The sequence below is a fragment of the Plecotus auritus genome (assembly GCF_963455305.1).
Source record: "Plecotus auritus genome assembly, chromosome: 5".
Taxonomy (NCBI): domain Eukaryota; kingdom Metazoa; phylum Chordata; class Mammalia; order Chiroptera; family Vespertilionidae; genus Plecotus; species Plecotus auritus.
The window spans coordinates 169,653,631-169,664,110 of record NC_137776.1 but is presented as its reverse complement, the minus strand read 5'-3'; the positions used below and the strand labels follow the sequence as shown (position 1 = coordinate 169,664,110).

Below are 10,480 nucleotides of genomic sequence, written 5' to 3'. Positions count from 1 at the left end.
ACAGTCCAGACTCCCCCTGTATGAGCCTGGGTCCACGGGGTTTTGCCCGGAACTGGGTTTCAGTGCAGTTGGAACTGGGGTTCAGTGTAGTCGGGGGCTTCCTTCCCCCTCCCGCCAGAGAATGTCAGCCAGGCACTCAGTCGCCCTTCCTCTTTGCGCGCGTCTCTGTACCTCAGCCCTCCTTTGCTGCTCCTCTGATTCTCCGTGAGCTTTCCTCTTTCCTTCTAGTTGTAGAATTTCCACTCAGCCAGCCTTCCTGTGGTTCTGGATGATGTCCGTTCTGTCTTTTAGTCGTAGTTTTGAAATTGTTGTGCGAGGCAGCAGTTTAGGTGCTTCCCTATGCCACCATCTTGGTTTCTCTCTGTTCTTTTTTCTTAAGATTGCTTTTGCTGTTACAGGTCTTTGTGGTTCCATGTAAATTTTAGAATTGTTTTTCTATTTCTCTAAAAAATACCATTGGGATTTTGATGGGAATAGCATTGAATTTGTAGATCACTTTGGGTAGTATGGACATTTTAACATATTTGTGTCTTCTTTGATTTCTTCCTCAATGTCTTATAGGTTCCAGTATACACATCTTCCACCTCTTTGTTAAATTTATTCTTCAGTATTTTATTATTTTGATACTATTGCAAATGGGGTTGCTGTTGTATTTACTTTTCAGTTAGATTTTTGTCTATGTAAGGATACACCTTTGAGAGATAAAGGGGGCCGATTAGACTAAAAGAATAAAAGTAACTAGCTTTTTTGTGCAAATGTATGATCTCCCAGAAATTATTCTCCTTAAAGAGGTCAGAATGAAACAGTGTTCAGAAGCCCAAGAAAAAATGCTAACGGGTACTGTTGAAGATGGTAGTGGTTAAGGGGATGACTCTTGAGCCGAATACCATCAATTAGAATCCTCAACATAGCATTTCGTTCTGAAACATCTATATTCTTAAAGAGTGATAATACTTTTTTTCTCTTCATTTTTTCAATTCCCCAATAGTTTTATAATTTTTGGTGTCTTTTCACTCATAAATGTTAAATGCCTAAATCTGAAATAATTTGATTGTCAAAAAGAATAACAACTGTACTGGATTATGACTCAGATTAAACAAGAATCTGTGAATCTATAATGATATAAATTAATTAATTAAAAATAGCAGAAAAGAGAAACTTCCCTCTTACAGAGAACTAGTACATGTAGAATGATTGATGAAATGAGAACAATCACTGTTTGGCCACCACAATTCCAATAATTGTTTTAGGCAAGCATCACCTGATTTTTATTAAGTATGATGCTGTATACAGTGGTTCAAATTTTAATGAGAAATAGCATGTTTTTATAGCCTCAGAATATCTAGCCAAGTTATAGTTATTAATTTCAATGATAAAAATAGAAACTTTACAGAAGAGAAACCTGGCAAACATCACCTTAATCAATTGATCTATGTTAAAATCTTTAGTAATTAGAGAAATTGACAGCAGCTACCTTATGAGACTATGCACTGGGGTACACCTGTCAAAGATCTATCTCCTGAATCTCAGGCATATGCCTACCTACATAATAATAAAGCAAACATAGCTAAATATTTACTTTTTGGGAATCTGAGTGAAAGGCATACAGGAATTTCTTTGTGTAATTTTTACTTTTCTGTCAGTCTGAAATGATTTCAGAATAAAAATTGTTTTAGAAATCTGTCTATAACCTATATATATAAAAGGCTAATATGCAAAGTGTCCCCTCGGGAGTACGACCAGGAGACCAGGAGTTCAATCACTCACTATGACATGCGCTGACCACCAGGGGGCAGCATGAAATGAAGGAAGGCCCCGGCCAGCAGCCAGCAGCTGGCAGTGGGCAGCCAGGGAAGGAAGGCAACGGCTGGCAGCTGGAAGGCCCCGATCAGCCCTGCTCGCCAGCCAGGCCTACGGACCCTACCTGTGCATGAATTTTGTGCACCAGGCCTCTAGTTACTCAATAAGAGAGAACAGAATATCCTATAGGTATACCACTAAATTTAAAGTTGGCAACCAGGCAGACAATCATGATCCACAATCAAAATATTCTTTGTGCAGCCCTTGTGTCTTGACATCACTTGAGCCCTGGGCAGGACACAGGAATGTAATTCTATAAAATGCCACCCTCTTCCTCTGTGAGTTTATAGTCTCTATAATAAAATGATAAAGGCAATTTTACACCAAGAAAGGGAGCATGTCTGTAGAATGATGTTTCATTCTGCAGACATGCTTCCTTTCTGGTGTAAAATTGCCTTTATCATTTTATTATAATTATCAGCATATTTTCCATCCACAAATTGGCACAAATATGAGTGAGTAACTAGAAAGTATTATCTATACCAATGTATGCTAGATATTCTCCAATTGCCTCTCTAGATACCTTCTCCACCTGTTTTGTGTCTGGAGTCTGACCTTCAAGGGATGCATTAAGTGGGCTCTCTGGCCCCTTGGACTAGAGATTGAAAGGCAGGAGAGAGAGGTTGGGGTATTTAACCTCTTGTCCCCCCGCTGGACCATGGAGTGACAGTAGCTGTCCATAGCTCCTATTTAGGGCTCCTCTCTTACACCTTCAAGTCTCACCGGGTTCTGATGACCACTCCCTCCCCTTGCACCTGTCCTCCACTGTTGCTAGCCTTCATAATTTAAGAGTTTCCCTCAAATTTTCCAACACCTTTCTAAAAAACCATTAGTACAATCTCTTTTAAAAATTCATTTGTCCCAGCTGGAACAATGCCCAAGAAGAAAAGCGTCCAGGGCATCACTAAAATCAGGGACACTGTCCCCTAAGACTCCAGTCCCTCTGGCTCTTGGACACAGAGCTCCCCAAAGGGCAGGCAGAAATTAGACAGAAGATTGGGGACTTTGGCACAGTCTCTTATTAGTAATTGTTACTTTTGGACTCATTTTTTAGGAGGTGGTTAAGGAAAAGGAAAGTCTGTAGAAGTGCCAACGCCCCAGATATTTCTTCTGTGTTTCTGGACATTAGGTCTCCTGAAGAAAACCTGAGGAGATGGGCAACAGTCTGGAGCAGAAGGTGTTTGAACTCACCAATGACGAGCCCAGGTGAGAGGAGCTGGAAATCTGCACTTGGTGACTAATCTGTCTGTGTGCTATTGGGTTCATGTGTGAGACTCTGTGTCCATGACTGTGTGTGTGTGTGCATGTATTGTGTTTGTTTGTGTATGTGCTGTTTAATAATTGTGTGTGTGCGTGCGCGCGTGCTATGTATCTGACTCACAGTCTTGTTTTAGTGCATATAGACCAAGTTATGAGTCTTCTGGCATGTGGTTAGGAATTCCTGATTAATGCCTGTGATGGTAAACACTGGAGTGAGATTGTTGTTTCTTTTGCTGGATAAGAAGATGCCTGACCTCAAAGGAACCAAGGTCAGCCAAAACCGGTTTGGCTCAGTGGATAGAGCGTCGGCCTGCGGACTGAAGGGTCCCGGGTTCGATTCCGGTCAGGGGCATGTACGTTGGTTGCGGGCGCATCCCCAGTGGGAGGTGCGCAGGAGGCAGCTGATCCATGTTTCTCTCTCATCGATGTTTCTAGCTCTCTATCCCTCTCCCTTCCTCTCTGTAAAAAATCAATAAAATATATTTAAAAAAAAAAAAAAAAAAAGGAACCAAGGTCAGGTCAGAGAGAGCTCACATGCCAGCTGTGTCTGTGAGTGACACACTTGTGTGTGAGAGCAGGAAGGTGTGTTGTTTGGTTTTCTCTCTGTGTGAGTGGTGCATCATTGAGTGTTGTGTATGTTTCATTTTACGTGCTACTTATGTCTTGTATGTATGTATATGAGTATTTATGAGCTGGACCACATATTGGCTATCTTCCTTTTAAAATGGGAACTTGGTCACAGGTGACTGAAATTCTTAAATTACGTGTGTGTGTGTGTGTGTTTGTGTGTGTGTGTATGATCTGCTTTCATGAACTCAAGTATTTCCTCACATGTCCTTCTTTGGGGGCACCGTTAGCTGAGATAACCACACTCTACCAGGGGTCCTCAAACTATGGCCCCAGCCAAGGACATTTATCTGGCCCTCCGGGTGCCGCTGCCTGTCCTGCTTAGCAGCTGACTAGTCCTGGGCCTGCAGTGCGCATAGGAATTTGTTCATAGTTTGTTTTTTAAACTATAATCTGGCCCTCCAACGGTCTGAGGGACAGTGAACTGGCCCCCTGTTTAAAAAGTTTGAGAACCCCTGCAAGCAACTCCCTGTTTCTTTGAATGACTCCGCTATCCTTTCCATGTACCTGAGTATGACTGAGTTGCTCAGAATTTTGCAACCTTTTCTTTACTTATATTAAACATCTCAGGCAAAAACAAACAAACAACAACAAAAAAACAAATCCCCAAACAAAATAAAACAAAACAAAACCTCCAGGTATCATGCTGTGTGAAGTTATTGGGCATAAACACCATCAAAAAGCAGTGAGATCTTGGGAAAGTTACTTAAAACCTTGGCCTGTGTCCACATTTATACAATGGAAAGAATTTCACTTGCCTTGTGAGTGTTATAGAGGCCCTCAGCAAACAGTTATTGTATAAAAAGAGGTTAATGTATTGGAGAATTTCTGTTTGTTGGGAAGTATATAAATATGAAGGAATGAAATTATCTAGTAAGGGGATCAAGAAAATTTTGGACAACTTTTGCTCCTTAAAGCTCTAAAATAATACATTGTGCTTTGCTCCCCTAAGCAAGAGAAGAGAAGTTTTCTTGTGTAATGGTTAAGAGCATGAGTGCTGATCATACAGATATATTATAATAAACCCCATGAAGTAACATTTAATAATTTTTAATGTATAGAAAATGGTAATACATGTATATCAAATTGTATACATTACATATTACATATATCATAGGTACAGATATACACATACACATGTGTGTCCATGATGTACTGCTGTGTGCCTACAGAATTTGGTTATTTATGTTTCTATTTCTTAAAAGCTAAAATAGTAGAGAGAGAACACAAATTCTTAGCAGCTGTGAAGAAGTTTTAAAATCTGACAATGTAAGGCAGACATGTGGATTTAATTAGGAAACGTAGATAAAGTCCTTAGAATGACACCCAAATGTTCAACTACATGTTCACTAATATGAAAGATACTTTGTGGACTATTGTGGTTTTGGAGATATTCTGGCATCCAGTAGGTTTCAGTGGCCACCCATTTCCAGAGTGTCCCTGAGTTTACAGCTGAGGGTCAATGGGAGCCGGCAGGTTCACAGGAAGTCTGACAATGCTCCAACAACACCCACTCAGCAGTGGAGTCTCACATTACTTTCAGGCAGAAACAACTGACACCGGTTTGCAGGGGCTCATCTTCTATTCCTGCCACAGTGAATTATTATGGTTTGGCTCTGGCCTGGTGTAGAAATGATCCCTCCATGCTCATCAAGATGTAAACTCATAGAAGCGGGCACCTTGCTTTCTTGTCACAGCTGCATCTCAGTCCTTAGAAGAGGTCCCAGCACAGACTTGATGTACTCCCTCTTGCTTCTCTGTGATGAGGTCTTGTTGATTACTTTGGGGTTCAATGTTTTCCTAGAGCCAGGCTGGAATACAGGGAAGATGCACACATCCACAGGTGTGCGAAATTAATATGAAAGTATTTAAAAATTAATGGTTTTTTCAATAATGACAGTATGAGATGAGATGTCCTGGTCATCGTTTCTAGGTTCCTGAGACTCCCAACCCTTCTTCATCCCCAGCAGACAGAAGAGCAGCATGAGGCCTGAGAACCAGAGCAGCGTGTCCCAGTTCCTCCTCCTGGGGTTCCCCATCAGGCCAGGGCAGCAGGGCGTGTTCTTCACCCTGTTCCTGGGCATGTACCTGACCACGGTGCTGGGCAACCTGCTCATCATCCCGCTCATCAGGCTGGACTCTCGCCTGCACACGCCCATGTACTTCTTCCTCAGCCACTTGGCCTTCTCTGACATTTCTCTTTCTTCTGTCACTGTCCCCAAAATGCTAATGAACATGCAGACTCAGGTACAATCCATCTCCTATGTGGAATGCATGATTCAGTTGTATTTCTTCATGCTTTTTGTTAGTCTTGACAGTTTTCTTCTGGCTGTGATGGCATATGACAGGTATGTAGCCATCTGTCACCCTCTGCACTACACTATCATCATGAGGGAGGGGCTGTGTGTGCTGCTGGTGGCTGGTTCCTGGATTCTCTCCTGTGGCCAATCCCTGTTGCAAACCCTCCTCTTGGTCCGACTGTCTTTCTGTGCTGACAATGCCATCACCCACTTCTTTTGTGACCTCGCTGCACTCCTGAAGCTGAGCTGTTCAGACACCTCCCTCAATGAGCTGGTCATATCCACTGCGGGTGGAATGCTTTTCTTCCTGCCTTTTGGTGTAATTTTGGGCTCATATATCCGTATAGGGACCCTTATCCTGAGGGTGCCCTCCACTAAGAGACTCTATAAAGCCTTTTCTACCTGTGGCTCCCATCTCTCTGTGGTGTCTTTATACTACGGGACAGCTGCAGGTGTTTACTTTTTCTCCTCATCATGGGGTTCCAAAGTCATAATTGCTTCGGTCATGTATACGGTAGTTACCCCCATGCTGAACCCCTTCATCTACAGCCTGAGGAACAGAGATATAAAACAGGCCTCAGAGATGTGTGTCAATAGGGTTAAGTTCTTTAAGTGGAAATCACTAAATCCTCCTGTTGCAGTCAGGAGCACAGGGAGATATATCTCCTAAATTATTGTATCGTCAAATCTCCATATACCTTTCATAGAATATGTGTTCTGTCATCATGTACATGTGCTGTTAATATGTTAACTAGGTCACATTTGCTACTTGGATTGTCAATAATTCTTTATTATTAATTAATATTTTTTGCTTGTTTATCATCTCTTACAAGATGTATGCAAAATCTCATGCAAAACATTTTGCACAATTATAATTGAGGATTTTAGTTTTTCTCCTTTGAGACATGTCAGTTTTTGTTTATGTATTGATTATAGTGTGTTAATGAGGATGCCCTGATTTAGCATCATAGTCTGCTTCTGGTGAACTTCCCATTTATTTTTTCCCCCTGATTTTTTAATATTGGCTTTTGTTGGCTTCAAGCTGATGATGCGCATTTCTTTCCAACTCACATTCAATGTCATCATGTTGGTAGATTGCAATCAGCCATAATAAGAAAAGTCACATTTTGGAAATTCCCAGGTACTATGAAAAAAAAAAAAAAAAGCTTTGTAAAAAGAGAGACTTTTAAAATATGCATTTAATAGCACATAATTGCGTTTATAATTAGAAGATATTTCTAGTACTGGGTCCTGCCTTAAGACCTCATCTACTTTGGATACTTTCTATATATGAACTGATGCAGATAGAGATATGGATACTAGTGTAGTATAGATAGTAATGATGCGGCTTTCTCGTGGTTAGTGTTTACATGGTATTTCTCTTCTATCACTTGAAACTTTTCTTTGTCCTTATATCTTTGAGGTGTCCATTGTTAATAGTATAATGTTAGATTTTGCTCTTTTTCTGTAGAGTAACCATTATTATATTTCTGGAGAATTGTATCTATTAACATCTAATGTAATCATAATATATTTGCATTTATATTTTCTTTTTGTATTTATATTTCCATATTACTATGTTTTTTATTTTTTTTTAACAATAAGCTCTGTACTTTATTTTTAAATATATTTTTATTGATTTCAGAGAGGAAGGGAAAGAGAGAGAGAGATAGAAACATCAATGATGAGAGAGAATCATTGACCAGCTGCTTCCTGCACGCGCCATACCGGGGCTCAAGCCCGCAACCCGAGCATGTGCCCTTGACTGGAATTGCACCTGGGACCCTTCAGTCCACAGGCTGACGCTCTATCCACTGAGCCAAACAGGCTATGGCCCATATTACTATGTTATTTCTTCTTTATTGATTAAGGTAGCAAATATGTGTCCATATCCCCCCATTCACCCCATCCCCCAATCATGCCCTCACCCTCACCCCCTGTTCTCTGCATCCATTTGGTTATGCTTACATGCATGCATACAAGTCCTTTGGTTGATTTTTCCCCCTTATACCCACCCTCCCCTACCTTCCCTCTGAGGTTTGAGCATCTGATCGATGCTTTTCTGTCTCTGGATCTGTTTTCATTCATCAGTTTATGTTGTTCATTATAATCCACAAATGAGTGAGATCATGGGGATATTTAACTTTCTCTGACTATTTTTTTTTTTTAATTTGAAACAGAATATATTTTATTTTATTTTTTAAATAAATCTTTATTCAGATTATTACAATTATTTCTCCTTTTTCCCCCCATAGCTCCCCTCCACCCATTTCCCACCCCGCCTTCTGCCCTTACCTCCCCCCCACTGTCCTCATCCATAGGTGTATGATTTTTGTCCATTCTCTTCATGAACCCCCCATACCCCTTTCCCCCTGAGAATTATCAGTCCACTCCCTTTCTATGCCCCTGATTCTATTATATTCACCAGATTATTCTGTTCCTCAGGTTTTTAATTCACTTGATTTTTAGGTTCGCTTGTTGATAGATATGTATTTGTTGTTCATAATTTTTCTCTTTACTTTTTTCTTCTTCCTCTTCTTTAAGAATACCTTTCAGCATTTCATATAATACTGGTTTGGTGGTGATGAACTCCTTCAGCTTTTTCTTATCTGTGAAACTCTTTATCTGCCCTTCAATTCTGAATGATAGCTTTGCTGGGTAGAGTAATCTTGGTTGTAGGTTCTTGCTATTCATCACATTGAAAATTTCTTGCCACTCCCGTCTGGCCTGCATAGTTTCTGTTGAGAAGTCAGCTGACAGTCGTATGGGCGCTCCCTTGTAGGTAATTAACTGTTTTTCTCTTGCTGCTTTTAATATTCTCTCTTTGTCTTTTGCCCTTGGCATTTTAATTATGATGTGTCTTGGTGTGGTCCTCTTTGGATTCCTTTTGTTTGGAGTTCTGTGGGCTTCCTGGACTTGTAAGTCTATTTCTTTCACCAGGTGGGGGAAGTTTTCGGTCATTATTTCTTCAAATAGGTTTTCAGTATCTTGCTCTCTCTCTTCTTCTGGCACCCCCATAATTCTGATGTTGGTACGCTTGAAGTTGTCCCAGAGTCTTCTTACATTATCTTCAACTTTTTGGATTTTTTTTTTTTTTTTTGCTTTTTGCTTTTTCGGTTGAGTGTTTTTTGCTTCTTTGTATTTCAATTCTTTGACTTGATTCTTGTGTTCCTCTATTCTGTTTCTGGGTCTCTGTATAATATTTTTTATTTCAGTCAGTGTATGTTTAATTTCTAGTTGGTCCTTTTTCATATCTTCGAGGGTCTCGTTATATTTATCAGCCTTTTCTAGGATATTCTTAAAAAGTCTTATAACCGTGGTTTTGAATTCTATATCCAGTCGTTTGTTTTCCTCCATTTCTTTCGTTTGTGATCTGATTCTTTGACCCCGCATTTTCATTGATTCCCTGAGTTGGTAAGGTAGATATTTGTGCTAGGTTTCCAATATGGCCCAGTGGGTCTGCTTCCCCAGTTAACCTGAGGTGGACACTCTTGGTGCACCCCTTTGTGGACTGTGTGTACAGCCTTGTTGTAATTAAGTCTTGATTGTTGTTGGTATCACTGGGAAGAATTGACCTCCGGGCCAGTTGGCTGTAAGGATCAGCTGTGTCTATGCTGGGAGAAGTTCGGTGCTGGAGACAGCCTTATAGGATTAGACTTGCCAAATTGCAATAGCCTCTGTGCTCAGCTTGGATGGGGTGGAGTCTCAGTCTTGGCTTCCTGTCAGCCTTGCCCTTGCGCGCATGTGCGCTTTCAGTCCTCCGCCTTCCCCAGCTCGAGTCTCCGCCTGAGAGTCCAGACTCCCCCCACAAGAGCGTGGGTCCCCAGGGGCTCGCCTGGAACTGGGGTTCACTGCAGTCAGAACTGGGGCTCTGCAGTCAGAATCCTCTGACTCCCTTCCACTAGGGAAAGCCTGTGGCAACTTCCGCAGCCTTTGTGGGCACTGGCACGCGCACTTTCAGTCCTTTGCCTTCCCCGGCTCCCGAGTCTCCGCCCGAGAGTCCAGACTCCCCCCACAAGAGCGTGGGTCCCCAGGGGTTCGCCCGGAACTGGGGTTCAGTGCAGTCAGAACTGGGATTCAGTGCGGTCGGAGGCTTCCTTCCCCCTTCTGCCAGAGAAAGTCAGCCAGGCTCTCAGCCGCCCTTCCTCTCTGCGCGCACAAAGCCCCTTTGCCGTACCTCCAATTCTCTGTGAGCTTTTCTCTTTGCTTCTAGTTGTAGAATTTTCACTCAGCCAGCTTTCCTGTGGTTCTGGATGGTGTCCGTTCTGTCTTTTAGTTGTAGTTTTGAAATTGTTGTGCGAGGCAGCAGTTTAGGTGTTTACCTATGCCGCCATCTTGGTTTCTCCCTCTCTGACTATTTTTTTTATTTGATATATCTGTTTCACATTTATTCTGTCTTGTCTTCCTCCTTTTTGATTAATTAAATTCATTTT

At 41.5% G+C, this 10,480-nt stretch overlaps 1 pseudogene across 1 annotated transcript; it reads left to right on the top strand.

Moving 5' to 3' along the window:
- Positions 1-5,730: 5,730 nt before the first annotated feature.
- LOC308248383 (olfactory receptor 1J4-like) lies at positions 5,731-6,673 on the top strand (annotated as a pseudogene). The gene has a single exon. The product of its transcript is annotated as an olfactory receptor 1J4-like (transcript).
- Positions 6,674-10,480: the final 3,807 nt, after the last annotated feature.